The 17,344-nt window shown below is 48.7% G+C and overlaps 1 protein-coding gene across 1 annotated transcript in view; it reads left to right on the top strand.

The window, feature by feature from the left end:
• The first annotated feature begins 2,848 nt into the window (after positions 1 to 2,848).
• Positions 2,849 to 17,344, top strand: part of LOC127036941 (butyrophilin subfamily 1 member A1-like) — a 225,033-nt gene continuing 210,537 nt past the window's right edge. The window contains exon 1 of the mRNA XM_050928227.1: positions 2,849 to 2,852. The gene's annotated coding sequence lies outside the window, so the exon portion shown is untranslated. The remainder of the gene's footprint in view (positions 2,853 to 17,344) is intronic.

Below are 17,344 nucleotides of genomic sequence, written 5' to 3'. Positions count from 1 at the left end.
ACCTAGGGAGGTGGTGGAATCTCCTTCCTTAGAGGTTTTTACCCTAGCTGGGTATTCTTTTGTCTCCAATGGAGCCTTAAGGTTCAGATATTAGACTGTGATTGTAACCCACATGCCAAATAGGGAGATATCTCTGAAAATGATCTAAAGCGAAGCGGGGAGAGGAATAAGTTATGTCTAGGACATTATTGCTAGGCAGATGCACAGTTAGCATGGCTCACCCAGAAATTTTGAAACTGGGTTTAGCAGTTTTGAGCATGCTCAGTAGGCTCCCTGTAGTTGGACTCATAAACTCCATTGAAAGCCAGTAGTCAGGGCAGCTACTTTACCAAAAAACATGTGACCTGCATGGGCTGGGAGAAGCTCAGCTTCAGAAGCAAAAAGCAAGCTGCTTTCTTGTAACTCTGAATTTTGCAGCAGATTGTTAACCTTCCAACAGAGAAGCACAAAGCCTTGTTATGAAAAAAAGGGAGGGAAAACTAACGTCTTTTCTTTTAATTCTATACCTTAAATGTTATTTAATTTTAGTCAAATTGACTTAACCAGTCTGGTTCACCAATTCACTTCTATTTTAAATGTAATAATAAAGAAAAAATTCATCTATATTTTGGTATTGTCAGTTTTTCTATTTGTTTGTAATAGGGTTTGTCATTCATATACAGTACTTGATACTAATTAATTCATTTATGTATTAGGTAACTAAGTAATTTCACGGTCCAGCAGAGGTGAAGAAGTGTGCATGAATTCCAAGCCAAATTTTCCGCACAGAAGAGAAAAAAAAAAAGATACTGTACAGTGCTTTTCAGAAATCTGTATAAAGTTTATAAACAAAGTCGCTTATGTGAAAGTGAAGGGATCTCAATCTAAGCTTTTAGAATTCTGTTACTTCTCACTTTTTGTGAAAACTAACCTGGCTACATTTAATTTTTCTTTTATTTACATTTATACATAACTAAAATAATACGTGCAAATTAAAAAAACAGGCTTTTTATTTAGTAAAACTTGAGCTATTATTTTTATCATTATAAAATATTATTAAGTTAATTCCTAAAAAATGAAGTTCATTCCTTTTAAATGAATTGTATAAAGATTAACCCAGTGCAATCATTTCTGAAAATTCTCAATAATTAAATTTTAGCTCTCCATGTGCTCTTATATAAAAATTGTGTTAAAGCACTTAACACCACACACACAGAGATCCTGCCAGCACAGTATTTTGGAGATTCACACCATAATTTACAAATTATCATAATTTTAAGTACAAAACCTGTTTTTAAGTTGGCTGCTCACTGTGTGAATCCCACAAAGCCAGACTGCAATTATTATTATTATTATTATTAGCACTATGGTAGCACCTATGACCCCAGTCACAGACCAGGATCCCATTGTGTCAGGCGCTGTACAAACCCAGAACATGAAGACAGTTACCCCAGTGTAGATCAGCAACATGGCTTGTACCCTTAAGTATCAAATACCCAGTTCAGACCCTTGTTATCTGAACCACATGAGTAATTGCTGGCTTCTTTTTAGACCAGGTGCTGGAGAAGGACGTGATAAACCCTTTCTCAAAAGGTTACACAAGTATTCACTTGTCAGGCAGTAGAATGTGGTTGATCAAGAATAGTGGTTTTTACTCCAGCTCTGGGAAAAGGGATGTGGCTTATGTTGACTTATATGAGAACCCAGCCTGTGTTAGTCACTTTGAAAGGTTGGTGTGGTGCAGTAAATGTCCAGAATGGGGTTTGTCCTTAGAGACCTGGGTCCCAGGCAGAGCCATAACTAGGAATATTAGTGCCTGGGGTGAACGTGCCTCCCCCAAGATTATTTGGTTGTGTGCCCAATCCAGACAGGTTCGATGACCTCCTGAAGTGAGTCAGAGAGTGAATGTGGTGCGCCCTCCTCTAGCCTGGCCATGTGGGGCTCGCTGGATCGACCCTTAACGCATGGGGCTTTACATGTCACCTCTGTTCCCACCACATTTTTATGCCCCCACAGCTTTACGCCCTGGGCGATTGTCCTGCTCACCCTGCCCTGGTTATGGCCTTAGTCCTCTCTCTCTCTCTCTCTCTCTCTCTCATATTTTTAATCCTTTTTGCCATGCCAAATTTTTTGTCATCAAATTAAAATTCAGCAGCTTCAGACTGGCACACAAATATAATGTTACCATTTTTAAGTACTTTTTGGATGCCATGTATTGACCTAAATTGGTACTCTTGGAATTCCCATTATAGAAGAAAAGATATATTCAAATGTGAACGATACTTGTAATTGGATCTTTCTGCTGGAGGACTATATAGAAAAGTGAGATATTCCCCAAGAAAAAATCATTAAAATATCCATTTTCCAGCAGCATGTCATACTTTCCAGAACTACGTACTGTACAGTCAATACACCAAACAGTCCATCACTGGCTAAAGATTACAACCCAGGTCTTGTTTCATTAAAACTCACTTAAAATGCAAGATATCCCCCATTCTTTACATTGTCAAAATACAAATGTCTTTAATACAACCCTAGCTACAGTGTAACTACCAGTGCATCCTAATCCAGACAGATTCCAGTCCCCAGTTCTGTTTTGCTTCCATGGCCAATGGTGTCAGTTCTGTGTACTGACAAGACATGAGACTTCTCATTGCAGAGAGTGTGAGGGAGGTTTTTGGGGCTAATGCTCAGGGCTTAGTGGATTCCTGGGTTCTATTCCCAGCTGTGCTACTGACTTACTGTATGAGCTTTGGTAAGTTACCTCCTGACTGCATACTTCAGTTTCCCCTTCTAAAGTCAGGGCAAATAACATCTGGGTTCTTCACGAGGGTGTTTAGAACCAGTGCAAACATGGAAATGACAACAAACCAGTGTGTGCACAGACTCAGTGTCTGACCCCACAGTAATAAAGCAGCATGTGCAGCACCCAAAAGAAAACCACAAATTAAACAAGTCAGTGTACAGAAGAAACAACATTATTGCGCAAAAAAAAAAAAAAAAGGTAAACAGCGCTGCTATTGCCAATAGGATTACCAGGGATTTGACCAGCCTGGTTGTTTTTTTTTATAGATTTGCCAGTTGACAGAAAAATAATTTATCCTGCCAGGTTTCTTTTATGTGGGTCTAAAGCATGGGTGGCGGGTATAATAGGCAAGGGAAGGCTAAGCCCCAATGACCCGCCCTCACTCGCCCTCTCCCATGAAGCTGATGGGGGCTCAACTCGGGCCAGCAGCCTAGAGCTAGGGGCTCCATTTGGCCAGTGGCTGAAACCCAGCCAGAGGCCAGGGGTGACTCAGGCTGTCCAGAGGCCTGATGGTTGGGCCAGTGCATGGACCAGCTGGCAGCCTAGGGGTCAGGTCAACTCAGGTCAGCCAGCGGCCTGGGATTCAGGGTTGCCAGTGGCCTGAGGCAGCTAGGGCAGGCGAGGCAGATCAGCTGGCAGCCTGGGTCTCAGGGCAGCTGGGACAGGAGGGTCAGTGCTCTGGGCAGTTCAGCTGGGGCTCCTATGGCTGCGGTGGTGGGGAGTAGGGTTCCAGAGGACAAGTAGGGGGAGAAGGGGCAGGGTAGGGGCGGAGCCTTGGGTGGAAGGCGCAGAGCCGGAGGGCTAACCTCCCCAATGGATTGGGATCACTCACCATCCATGGTCTCAAGACATATATTCTTATCACAATAACTGGGATATCAAATGTTAAAAGTTTCTGTGTCCGGCTAAAGATGCTGTCGTGTTCCCACATCTGCGGTTAAAGCAATAATAGAGCAAAACTGTGGAAAATACAGCCACAATCTGCCGACCAACATGCAAGCGCATCACACGTGTGGGATTGAGTCACAGGAGAGTGAGCAGATGTGTGATGTGGTCAATCTTCTCTATATGTGTTATCTCTCTAGACACTTTAAATGGCTGTTGAAGTGGATGACTTGTGGAGTTGCCTTGAGGTTGGGGGTTGCGGATTGCAGCAGCTTTGCTTTCTGGGGCGATAGGTGCCAGATTTGTTGCATTTCAAAAGTGGTCACTAATTGCCAAACACACTCAGGGTAAAAACCAATAGAAAAATGATTTAATTATCCAGTGCGCTCACTTCACTGCTTCTGCTCCTGCTCGCTGCATCCTCATAGGCCTTGGCTGCAATTCCCTGCCATCCTCTGACATCTCAGGTTCAAGGGCTTCTGCTTCTCTTCCAGGGCAGACATAGGCTGGGACATAGCCCGCTTTCCTCCAGCAGTGTGTGTGTCCATTGCTGTGACTGCCACTGACCCCACTCCCTCAGTCACATGTTACAGTGTTGGGGGTTCCTGACGTGTGGGGCTCTCACTAGGATTCCTCATCCCAGCTATGGTGGCTTCAGCTTCTCACTCGCTCTGCTGTAGGGGAAATAGGGGAACGCCTAGGGGGGCAAGGCCCAAACCCACAGACCTGCCCTTATTCCCACCCTTGTGAGCTGGCCTGGAGTCCAGCTGGTCCAGGGACTGTGGGGCCTCCAGTTTGTTGGATGGGTCTGGTTTTAATTAGCCAGACAAGGTGGGTGAGGTCAAACCTTCCACAGGACTAACCTTCCAGCTACCCAGCTCTGCTATCCTGGGACCAACAGCGCTACAACAATTTTTATTTTTATGGTAAGACATGCTGGGGTAGAGAGGACCTCAAGAGGAAAAAGCCAGTGTCCACCACTGCCAAAGGAAATGCTGGCTATTAGCGGGATTCAAGCCCATCAATGACAAATACAAAGGATCAACCTTAACTCCTCAGCCACCTCTTTATCCAGTGGAGTGTTGTTCATGTGAGGTGTTATTTCATCAAATGGGATCACACACCCAAGTGAATGTAGACAGGGAAACATAAGCTGGCCTGCAGGCATACCAAGCCTATAGCCATATCATACAAGATGGCTGAGTGATTAAGGCCCTAGACTACTATTCTATTGTGCACTGCTGTCCCAGTTGGTTGTAGGCTGTCACTTCTTCATTTTGTGGAGGCAACCGCTTGGTTGATCTTTCACACCTCTTCACCCAGCTAAGCCATATGGTCACCAAAAGAAGAGTAAAAGCCCCCCACAAATTGGATGAAGCAGCACTTCTGACACCAGGTACGACTCAAACCTTGTGTTCAATAATGAGACTCAAGCATGAAGCCTCTACACCGCAGGTTTGATTACAGCTGTCTGCTGCTTTGTCTGCTCAACCCTGGCTTGAGTGTCTGGCCTTGGCTAACCAAGGGACAGCCGGTGGCAAAGGGGCCTTTTGGCTGATAAAATGACTGGTTAAGATGCAAAATAGCCAATCTGTTGTGCTCTGCATGCCTGGGTTCAAGGAGTACCAAGAGTATCACAAATTGAATGTGAGTCAATAATTTGATGTGGTCACAGAAAAGACTAATGTCATTCCAGGAAGTATTAAAGGAGTGTTGTATGTGAGATATGGGATGTCATTGTCCTGTTATGGGAACAGGTGAGGTGTGAGTCAGAGGACTGTATGCAATTCTGGGTATCACACTTTAGGAAAGATATGGCTAAATTAGAGAGAATCCAGAGGAGAGAAACAAAAATGATCAAAGGTTTAGAGAACCTGACCTAGGAGGAAAGGCTAAAAACATTGTGCATGTTTAATCTTGAGAAAAGAAGACTGAGGGGAGACATGATACCAGTGTACTGATGATATAAAGAGGACAGTGATCAATTGCTTTCAGCGCCCACTGCAGATAGTACAAGAAGTAATTGGCTAAATTTGCTGCAATGGAGGTTTAGGTTTGATAGTAGGAAAAACTTTGTAATGATACGGGATGTTAAGCTCTAGAATAGGCTTCCAAGGCAGGTTGTGGAATCCTCATTGTTGGAGGTTATTAAGAACAGGTGGGACAAACCCCCTATCAGAGATGGTCTAGGTTCACTTGATCCTGCCTCCGTGCAGAGGGATCGATTTGATGACATCTTGAGGTCCCTTCCAGCTTGACATGTCTATGATTGTGCGATTACCAACTGCTGTTTGTGTTGGTAAGTGCTGCTGGTGCTACAGCACTGGTTATGCTGCTCCAACATCAGCATTGTCCTCAGAGCTCCAACGTCAGCAGCACTAGCAGATGGTGCAGTGTGTTGATTCATCAGACTTCAATGTTATTTTTAAGAACTAGCATAGGCTCAGTTCAGTGGCGAAGATGCTTGGCCAGGTTTATTGTTGACAAAACACAGTCATAATAGCTGTAAAAGAACTACAGATCCACTAACACATGTATGCTTGTGACAAGGTACCACTTCAATCAGCACACCAAAGTGCTGTGTCTAGACTAATACAAAGATGCCCCTCCTAGGACTTCTCCTTTTATACACTGATATAAAGAAGTCACCATTGTTTCTCCTTGTTCCTGCTAGTTCAAACATCCTTATCCATTATCTTGTCATCCCCCCTTTATCTTTAGGGGTAGTTGGTGTGTTCCTGTATCACCTCTTAAGCCTGAAATTATGGAGTTACTTTAAAACTTTGTGTCTCTCTGTACCATCCTCTCAGGTCAGGAGTGTGATTACTTGGTTAGGCAATACCCAGTGTGTTACTATTCTGTCAAGGCCAGGCCTACTTTGGTTCGCAGCCTTGGTTCATACTGGTAGTTATGCCTTGGGCTCCAGCATGGATGGCCCAAAATGGAGGCTCGGGGAAGTTAAGCCACCCCAAACCTCCGCTAATGCTCTCTGCCAAAGCTTTGGGTCCAGGCCACAGTGGGGCTCAGAGCCAGGGACTGCTCCAGGCCCCAGCACGCCAAGCGCGTGCTTGGGGTGGCATGCCGTGGGGGGCACTCTGCCAGTCACCAGGAGGGCAGCATGCAGGCAGCCTTCGACGGCATGCCTGCGGAGGATCCGCTGGTCCCCCGGCTTTGGTGGAGCTCCGCAGGCACACCTGTGGGAGGTCCACCGGAGCCGCGGGAGCGATGACCAGCAGAGTGCCCCCCCCGGCATGCCGCCGTGCTTGGGGCAGCGAAATGTCTAGAACCGCCTCTGCTCAGAGCTTCTCCAAGTGACCAGGGCTTGAGGCACCTCTGGCTGGTCAGGCTGGCTGTGGCAGCTTACACTGGCCAGCTTGGGAGGCTCAGGTGGGAAGGCCAGCTGGAGCTCAGGGTGACTTGAGCTGGTGGGCTGGGATAGCTTGGGCACTAGGGCAAATCCTCAGGGCAGCTCGCATGGGTGGACGGGGCAGGACTCAGGTGGCTAAGGCCGCCGGCTGGGGTTCCTCTGGCTGTGGTGGGGGACTTTGTGCTTCTCTGACCTCAGTGGGCGAGAGCAGGTGACGGGTGGGCAGAAGAGATTAGGGAAGGGGCTAGGCTCCCTGAATGGGGTGGTTCATGTGCTGCTCATGGCCTCCAGAAAGACCTGCACCCACATTTGTCACACAAGCCTTCAGGTTAATCTGCATTAACCTCTAGGAGATCACAGGGGAGTCCAGTGAGCATAGGGCAGAACAGCGTTGGCAGATTTCACCTGAGATCCTTGAAAGCATAACCATAGTGCACTCTGGGGTGGGGAGGAAAATGGATTTTTTTTTCCCTGTGCAAAATTTACACTGAATTTCCCTTGAAATTATCAGCAATATTTTTTTTTTACTTTTCATCAAAAAACGGATAACCTGAAAACCAGCAGGCAACGGGGAATGTTAGGTTTTGGTCACATCAAAAATATTTTGGGCTTTTGGTATTCCAGTGTAGCGCCTCTCTCCACCTGGTTACCTCCTTTAATGCCAATCCGCGTACAGGTTTTGATGGACAGGTCTGGGTTCTTCTGCATCCCGTCACCCACTCAGCAGGGTGAATTGTCTTTCTTTTTTTCCTATGAATTTATTTGGCTGTGCCTCCACCCCCCTCACTCCTTCCTGGCAGGGTCACCAGGGCAGCTTGGGTGGAAAATTCTAACCACAAGGTAGTCGCCGCTTACTTGCCAGATAGTTGGAGACTTCCAAGAAATAACACAAACACATCCAAATATATTCAACAACATAATTATATTAAACAGGAGACAAATACAACGTAACAGGGTGAAGCACTATGTTTAGGGTCACCAGTGCCCATGCTGAAAATACCTGTGACTTGATGTAGCAAATGTAAGATTAGTGTCCTGTTGGCACACGTACTTTGCTGGGGCTCTTGATGACCTATAACTACAAAATTCTTTGCAGTGGTTTAGCAGTGTGGCTGACTGGGTTCAGTACAGCCCAATGGACTCACAAGTGGGAGGTGGTGGTAAATCCCTCCACAGGTGTAATATGCAGCAGATTATAAAATCCGCAAACCCTTATTCCATGGCTTGAGGGCACAGTTCAGGGAGTAGGGGGTCCCCAAAACAAATTCTCTGACTGACTAACTAAAAGATGGTACACTCACAAACTCCATGAATCATTCTCAGGTTCAAAGATGACACTGAACTCCTCAGTCACTTCAGAGGGGTTGATCTCTGCTGGCAGGGATCCTCCTCAGGCAGGAATCAGGCTGCGTCAATCCCAGGATTTCCCCTCACCACAGAGGGTTGCAGGGCTCAACGTGTAGGTTATACAACTACACTAAAATCCAAACTGTCGTCTCCTAGCCCAGTATCCAGTCACACACACAGCAGGCAGCAGCCCTGGACTAGCAGCCAGAGCAGAGCTGACCATGTAGTGACTGGTCTCACCTAGGGAGTTGGGGGGTGAACCCAGCCTGGCTGGGGAAATTTCCCAGCAAACGTTACCAATTGGGAATCATCAGTGGGGAAGGAAAACCCAGCTGAGGGATCTGCTGTCAGGTCTCTAGAGGCAAGTTCTCAGGGGGAACTCTGCATGCAGGCCTGGGACTCACCAGGTCCCCACACAGCCAGTCCTGCCCTTGCCCTGGCTGGCTCCAGATTGACTCAAAAATGGCTTCGCCCTGGGAGGGCCTGTCACTCCCTATTGATTGCTGGGCAGACTCTGAGTCTGCCTTGACTCCCCGTCCCTATCAGGGACAGTGTGCCTCTCCCTGAACTGCCAGCAGACAGAGCCCCAGGAATCCATGTAATCTCCTTGGGGGTTACACCAGCCAACAATCAAAAATGTTCAAAGAGAGGAGAGACTTCCACAAATAAAAATGTAAAATAAAATTTTAAAAAAGAATCATTTAGTCAAAATCTAGTTTTCTATCAAAAAAAAAAATCTTGATGTACAATTCTCAGCTGGGCCTGGTGCAGGCGTCATTATGAATGAGTTCTTCCCTCAGTGCTATTAGAGTGCTGGTGTTGTACAGTTAGCTATCATATAGCATGGGCCCTGCCCTGAAATGTTAAACTTCCCAGTATGCGTTGTTACAGTCTATCCTTAGTGGGCATGTCTGTGGCCTGGTCTAGCTTCCCAGTTAGTCTGTCAGTGTCAGGCCTTCGGTGCACACCGGATCTGCGCACTCCACTGCGATTCCTGAAATCTGTGTCAAGACCAACAGCTCCATCTGGTCCCCCTTCCCCATTCATCGTTAGGTGGTTCAGCCGTCCCAGATTCCGCATCTTGTTCCCTTTCTCTGTCACACTCTGGATCACCATCTCTGGTACCTATTGAACTTTTCCTCAGAGCAGGAGTCCCCACACCCAGACTTTGGGGCTGTCGCTACGAAAAATTCAAACCAGAACCCCAAGTCCACACTCCCAAACTCTGGGGAAGGTCAGATTAGGAACCATAGCAAGAGCTAAAACTCAGGGCCCATCTCCAGTTGCTCTGTCCCAGTCTAGCATCTCCCTTCCCCCTGGTCCCCTCTTGCACTGATCAGCCACAGTCTCCTTAGTGTTTAGAAATGTGAGCCGGCTTGGAATCCTTAAACCGAGAGGAGATGTCTCTTTCTACCAGACATGCTCTAGCTCAGCCAGAAGTTAGCTGCTCAATGCAGGGATCCCTGGGAGAGGCTCTCTGGCCTGTGCTGTCCAGATGCTCTGATTAGATGGTCTCATTGATCCCTTCTGGCCTTTAAATGTACGACTATGAAAATAAGCTGCCCTGGAAACCTCATGAGAACAGACTAAATGGAGAGAGAGAAAGAGAGAGAATGAGGCAGGTTAATGTGTGAGGACAAAAATAACTGTGTGAGCCGGTTCTTCAATCCCACATCACAGCATCTGACACACACCTCTGGGCTGCTAGCTTGGGGTCAGGCTTGGGGAGAGCTCACTGCTGGCTGGGGGAAGAAGAGTCTGCACAGGAGATTCTGCAGATTCTCAGGGCACTGTCAGCTCATCCTGTGGTTGCCTCCCTGCACAGCTGCATGGAGCAGCTGGACTGTGTGCTCAGAGAGTCACTGAGCAGGAGTCGCTACCTATGGCACCAACTGTCCTCTCCCTTCCCTCTTCTGAGCAGCAGCTGATTACTCTCTAGTCCTGCTGCATCTGGGTCCATTAATAACCCGACCAGTGCTGCAGAGATGGGTCTATTTCTGCCCTGCCTGCCCTGGGGTTTGGGCTGGCGGGAGAGAGGCAGAATCTAACCCAGAAGCAAAAGGGTATGCGGCTGTCTGTAAGAGTGAATTAAATCCCCTGTAGCAGATTTCCCAGCTTGTGTCTCTGACATTTTCCCTGTTTCCTAATCCCGTCCTATCCAGGCTCTTCCCCTGTTTGGAAGAAATAGTCCAGTGTCATTAGCCTTCTAGGCAAGTACCCAGTTGGTCATTGTTACCCAGGCTTTTGGGATGGCCAGGGGCTGAGGGGAGGAAGAACAATCTTGTGCCCAGGGCTGTGGACTGGTACTCAGGAGCCCTGAGTTCAACCCTTGATTCAGCTGCAGATTCCTTTGTGCCCTGCACTCAGTCACTTAGTCTCTTTCTGTGCCTCAGTCTCCTCTTCTGTGAAGGGAGGATGAACTTCGGAGGGTCTGAGAATAAACCCATTAGTGATTGGGAGGGGTCAGATACTCCAGTGACAGGGGATGTACGAGGAAATGGAGAACATTAATGGGAAGAGCATTTTATGCCAGGGCTTCTCTATAGACAGGGAAACTTACCAGTGTAATTAACAGCTTTGCTAGTGAAACTCCCATGGTGAGACTCTTATTATGGAGTCAGAGCATTTGTCAGGTTCATTCATAGATTCTAAGGCCAGAAGGGACCACTGAGATCACATAGTCTGACCCCCTGTATAACGCAGGCCACAGAACTGCCCCCGAACAATTCCTGTTTGAACTAGAGCTTCTCTTTGGGAAAAACATCCGCCCTTGAGTTAAAAATTGTCATTAAAAAGAATCCATTATTTTTTCCCATTATTAATTATCCTCACCGTTAAAAATGTGCAACTTATCATTAATGCTGCTTTCAAAACAATATAAGATAAACCTGAAAAAAGGCTCTTAGCCAGAACCCGGGTGTGCACAGGGACTTACACTGGTATAACTGGAGTGGTATAAATTCACCCCTTAGCTGACACCAGATAACTTCTCATGATGTACTATAGCAGCTGAGGGTGTATGGAGCAGGTGCTGGGTCAAGTCCAACAATTTTGTGAACATATCAGGGTGCCCACAGGTTTCACACAGCTGCCTCTGTTGCCTCTGTTACCTCAGCGGTAAATGATCAATGTTCATCCTGCAGGGAATGCTGGGGCAGCTGAGAACTGGCCTTGCCGCTCAGCATCCGCACAGTGTGGTTGTGCCAGAGGAGCTTTATCACAATATTCCCATCACAGCTGGCACTGAACGCCCTTAATTGCAGTTTGACCCAAGGGACAAGGATAGAATGGGCCATAGGGATGCAGCCCCTTGCACCCCTACAGCTGGTCTCACACACAGATTTAGCATATGCATAATTGACACAAACAATTCCGGCCACACCTTCCAAAATAGCGAGTGGTTTTGGGATCCCAACGTGAGACACCTTAAGAAGTGGCAGGCGGACAGACCGGACTGAGCCCCAACCTGCTGGAAATCAGCCCCTTTAAGGTGGCTTAAATGAGTTCCCCAAATTCACAAATCGTTTTTGAAAGTCTTAGTCTCTGTGCTTAACCATGTGATAAACCAAGCACAGTATTTAACAATAATATTGTATCTGTCTAAGCCCATATACATCCTTTTTCTCTCTGTCTCTCTAACCATCGATCTATCTATCTGTCTTTCTATTGCAGGCTCTGTGCATCTGATTTCTTTCAAGTGTCTGTTAAAGCACTAGCATAGAGAGGAGACCTTGTCATTTCTTCCCTGTATGGAACCGTCTCTCTGCTCCTTTCAATGTCTGTGCAGTGAGGCAGCTGCGGGGTCTGTGTAGCAAGAGGAACTCACTCTGCAGATGGTTCATGTATCAGCTGCGTTGCAGCTCAGGGTGGGAGTGGGGACAGGGTGAGTTCCTCTTCTTCACATCCCATTTTGCACTGTTCATGATCCTGTCATCAACCTCCCCTTCACCTGCCCATGGTGGAGACTTTCCCTGTTCCTGTTCCTGTGGTGGTCCTGGGTTGGGGTCACTCCAAATGAAAGCTCCGGAGCCATTTCTCTGTCACAAGAGAACCGACTCTCTTACACAGCGGCCTGATCCCCAGGCCAGTGAAGTCAGTGGAGTCTTTCCATTGCCACCAGTGGACTTTGGATCAGGCTCTTTCTGGGTAGCATTGTCTGAACTACAAGCAGGGCCCAGCTGCCACCCAAAGGTGCCAGCAGCTAAGCCTGACCCACAGCCCTGGGGATCACTCTGCGCTAGAACCATCAGAATGTTCACATCTGAAAATGACAGATTTTTGAAAATGACAGATTTTATCAAACATGTTCATTTTACAAATTAAAAATTACATCTGTTGGAGGGGTTGTAAAAACAATACTGCAAAATTAGAATAAAAAATTAAAAAAACAGAATGTTTTAAAGTTTTCAGGTTTTGGTTTCCCCTCCCTCCACTTTTACCATTTTGCATCCAAGACATGGGAAAAAATATTTTTCACAAAAGGTTTTGAAACAATCATTTTAAAAACCTTGCCAGAAATATTTACCCTTTTCCATACTGGTATTTTTTGGGCATTGCTTATGACAGGTGGTGTCTAACCCTGCTCTTCTGATCCTCACCTGAGCAGTGCTGACCATTTAGTTTGGAAAAGAGAAGACTGAGAGGGGACACTCAGAGGGGACATGACAGCAGTTTTCAGGTATCTAAAAGGGTGTCATAAGGAGGAGGGAGAAAACTTGTTCACCTTAGTCTCTAAGGATAGAACAAGAAGCAATGGGCTTAAACTGCAGCAAGGGAGGTTTAGGTTGGACATTAGGAAAAAGTTCCTAACTGTCAAGGTGGTTAAACACTGGAATAAGTTGCCTAGGGAGTTGTGGAATCTCCATCTCTGGAGATATTTAAGAGTAGGTTAGATAAATCTCTGTCAGGGATGGTCTAGACAGTATTTGGTCCTGCCATGAGGGCAGGGGACTGGACTTGATGACCTCTCGAGGTCCCTTCCAGTCCTAGAGTCTATGAATCTATGAATCCCCTGAGCATCTAAGCTCCCACCATGCACCCCTGTCCAGCTGCTCTGCAGAGCTGACTCCATCCCAGGGGGAAATGTGCCCAGCCACCATCCCAGGACAATCCACTCCTGCATCGATTATGATGAAAAGTAGCTCTGCCAAACTGCTCTGTTTTGTACTCCTGACAGATTTGTCTTAAAGCCCTCTGCTGTTTGGCTTCCCACAGAAGTGTTAATATCTGTTCACAAGGCTTTCTGTCTGTAAGTGGGTAAATGGGAACATTCCACTTTCCAGTGGAATTGGCAAGTGAAAGGATGAGTCATCGCTCTCAATCCCTTTACCCAAAGGCCTCCCTGACTTTGAGGACTCAGACTCTCCTGTGTGGCACAGTCCTTGTAACTCTGACAAGGTTGGGCCCGGGATTCCTGCGGTGCTCCTGCTCATGCCCTGGCTGTGCTGCAGGGATGCCAGGGGTCAGACACTTGCTCTGGCTGTGGCCACACACTCTCAGCTTCTACATGGCAGGACCCTTCTCCCCATTGTCAGCCTCCGGTAAGGCCTGCAGGCCTCTTCACAGGTTGTGTCTACCTGCACTGGCCCTCTGCCTAAGGGCCCCACCACACTCCCCAGCGGCTCGCCACACCTGTCTTCAGACTGCAACAGCTCCAGCTCCAGCTCCAACCCCAGCACTGCTGTTGCTCTATCTGCTCTGGCCTTTCTGGACCTGGTTGCTGCTGCTGTCCTCCCAGTATGGACCTGCTCCCTGGGCTGCTTCTCTGGCTTTTCTCTGAGCGCGGATGTACCTCCTTGGCTGCTTCTCTGGTACTCTCTGGCTCTGGCTGGTGCAGCTCTGCTCCCAGCTCAGCTCAGGTTCCTGCTCTCTCCTTAGCTCTGCCCCTCTCTGACCCAGGGTAGACATCAGCCTGCCTGTCCTGTCAATCAGGGTGACCTAGAACGTTGGCCTCTCCCCATTGCCCCTGGAGACTGTCAGTGTCAGGGTTCTGATTTTCCATCGACCCTTCCCCTTGGTACTGGGACCTACCAACTAAAAACCCACATGAGTTTTAATAAGGGACCAACAGTCCCTTACATTTCTATCCCACGTGTTTCTTTGGCTTTTTCCCCTGGTCCCCCATTTGCTTAGTTACACTGATTCCAGCTGCTCACCTGCTCACGGGTCACTTCTGGATGCTCTTTCTCAACTGCTTTTTGTTCTTCCTTCCCCAGCAGTGAGGGGTGACTTGAGAAGGACCTAGGATAGGGGAAAGGGACCTGGTGTCCATCTCTAAGCAGGGACAGTAGACTCCTCAGCACCCCAGAATGGAGAGTGGGGGCAGTCAGAGCAGAGCCCACAGAAGTGGCTGGAGCTGGGTATGGAGGATGGAGTAGGTGGAGACTAAGCAGGTGGGGAAACCAGTGTAGTTCCATGTTAATTCACCTCTGTACAGAGGATCCAGCACAAGGCCCAGACCCCATTTATGGTTCCTTAAGCCCAGAGGGTGAATTTCCCCCTGGGGTAACTGGGTCCTTCTCACCAGGAACTGGAGACCGGGGTGGAAGCAAAAGGGTTCAGGCTCCTTCAACATCCCAGGCCCCCTAATCACTCAGTGACCTTTCACCCTGGCCCAGCTGTGCCTTTCACCGGGGGGCTGTCTTGGTCCCCAGGCAGTGAGATGGGGTGGGGGGTGTTTCCTCTGTGATATGTTTAGACTCAAACAAGCAAACCAGGCCCCTTCAGTTCTCAATCCTCCAGCCCAAAATAGAGACAGTGTGGCCGGAGCACGGAAAGGGGGTGGCACAAGGCAGGAAATAGGGAGCGATGATGATTATCAGACCCAAGAAGGAGACAGAGCAGGTCAGAGAGAGGCTGCAGCATTTCTGCTGCCTGAGCCCTGCAGACCCCAGGGCCTGGGAGCAGGGAGAGAGGCTGGCTGGAGCATCCAATGTGGAGGAGCAGACGGGGCAGATCGGAGCAGAGAGAGATACTTGAGCTTCCCTTCTGCTGAAGTCAGACAGGCAGTGGGAGCAGGAGCGACTGCTAGGCTGTTTCTGATTGGTTCCCACCACCACCCAGATGATCCTGTCTTTGTGCCTCTTGCTTCATGGTGAGTATGCAGGAATCCTGTGCTAAATAGTAGCAGGTTGAGAGTAGCAGGTGAGACCTGCTGGGCCAGATCCCCAGTTGCTGTAAATCAATGTAGCTCAACTGGAGTCAATGCTGATTTACACCAGCTGAGCATCTGTCCCTGGAGAGAGCTGAAGAGAAAGAAGGTCCCAGCTCAGCCAAGGTCTGTGTGAACGAGGAATTTCCCCTGCCCCAGATCTAACGTCCTGCCCGGTTTGCTTCTTCACCAAAACACAAATCAGGATTTTTTTTCCTATTAAAGGCAGTTTTTGTCCCTGAACAGGAACCACAGAAAATGGGGAGATTTTATCTCCAGAACTAACCAAACGTCACCTTTCTATTCCCAGTGCTGAGTCCCAGCAGCCAGGAGATCTGCTCAGCTCCCGGTGAGTCCGACTGTCTGTCTGTGCCCAATCTACTCATGGCATTTACCCCTCCCCCTCCACAGCATCCAGCCACCACCCCTTAGGCTGCTCCCTGCTCAGTGTGGTGCCAGTGGCAGACGGGGCTGTGTGAGATCTGGGCAAGTAGAGCAGATCTCTCAGTTGACTCCTCCCTGTCCTGCTACCTCTCAGCTCTGCTCTGACCCAGGGCCAGTGTGACAGGTGGGTGAGAGAGCCATGACCACAGCCTGTCCCACCCCTGGGACACTGGCCCTGGGAAGCAGCAAACACCATGGTTATGGCCCCAAGGGATTTAGATTCTCACGGCACCGGCTCTCAGCCCCTCATGGTAACAGGTCTCTCTCCTGGAGTGCACCCCTCATGTAGCCTCAGTCTGCACCTCGTTCTTAAATGTCAACAGTATCATTAATAGTCAGACGTGGGTGGGCAGGGAGCCTTCAACAGGGTATGGTCAGAACGGACCATTATATAACCCAGGCTGACCTCCTGTATGAACCAGGCCAGGGAGCTGTGCCCAGCAACCCTCTTTCCAGCCCAGCAGTGGCTGGTGGAGCCATTTCTTTGCTGGCTGCCTGGGCAAGGCAGCAGTAGGGGGCACCACAGGGATGGGGAAAGTGGTGAGCAAACATTGACTTACCCAGTGGGAGCAGCAATTCCCTGCAAATTCAGAGCTGGGTCCCATCCCCCTGGCAATTCTCAGGAAAGGGGGATCTGCTCCCTGCTGCTGCTCCAGGGCTTTCCCTTAGCCTGGGCCTGTAATTGCCTCCTGTGCTTCCTCTGCCATCCGGGGACTGCAGGGTGAGAGGGACATAAGGACAGGGAGGATATCAGAGCAGATGCCGGAGGGGTTAGGAACAGGACAGAGTTCCTTGGCTGTCAGCTGGTGAGCTCCTTGGGGCAATGACTGGCCTTCACTGCATGGGCTTTGGGGGCAGGCCAAGGTGTTGGCCGGGCCCTAGACAGGGGCCGGCCTCGCTGAGGGGTCAGCTCTCTCCTGGCCATACTGTCCCAGCTGGATCAGTGGGGTGCCCCCATCGAGGCCTCTTGTTCCAAGAGAATGAGCAGCACCAGACAATTGGACCCCAGCCTGGCTGACCCTTCAGCAACCCAAATAATCCCACTTAATAAAGCTTCTAGTCACCAGAGAGAGCTCGTGCCCCCGTCTGTACAGCTGGGCTGGAATCAGAGCTTCCATCTGAGACATGGTACAGACCCACCGGCCATTTACCTCTTGCCCACTGACAGTGCTGGGCATCACCAACACCTCACTGACAGCTGTGCCCCATTCCCCTTCCTAGGCACTCTCCCTGCCCCCGCACTCTACCTGAGCCAGACGTCCGTCTGGCCAGGCGACTCCGTGTGGCTCAAAAGTGCTTCATGTTCTCCCAGCACCTGGCCACCCGTGTCATCTTCTCCAAGAATGGGGAGGAGGTTTCATCCCAG

Source organism: Gopherus flavomarginatus, chromosome 18 (assembly GCF_025201925.1).
Source record: "Gopherus flavomarginatus isolate rGopFla2 chromosome 18, rGopFla2.mat.asm, whole genome shotgun sequence".
In the NCBI taxonomy this organism is placed as follows: Eukaryota; Metazoa; Chordata; order Testudines; family Testudinidae; genus Gopherus; species Gopherus flavomarginatus.
Note: the sequence above shows the minus strand (reverse complement) of the source record. Positions and strands in the feature narration are given on the sequence as shown.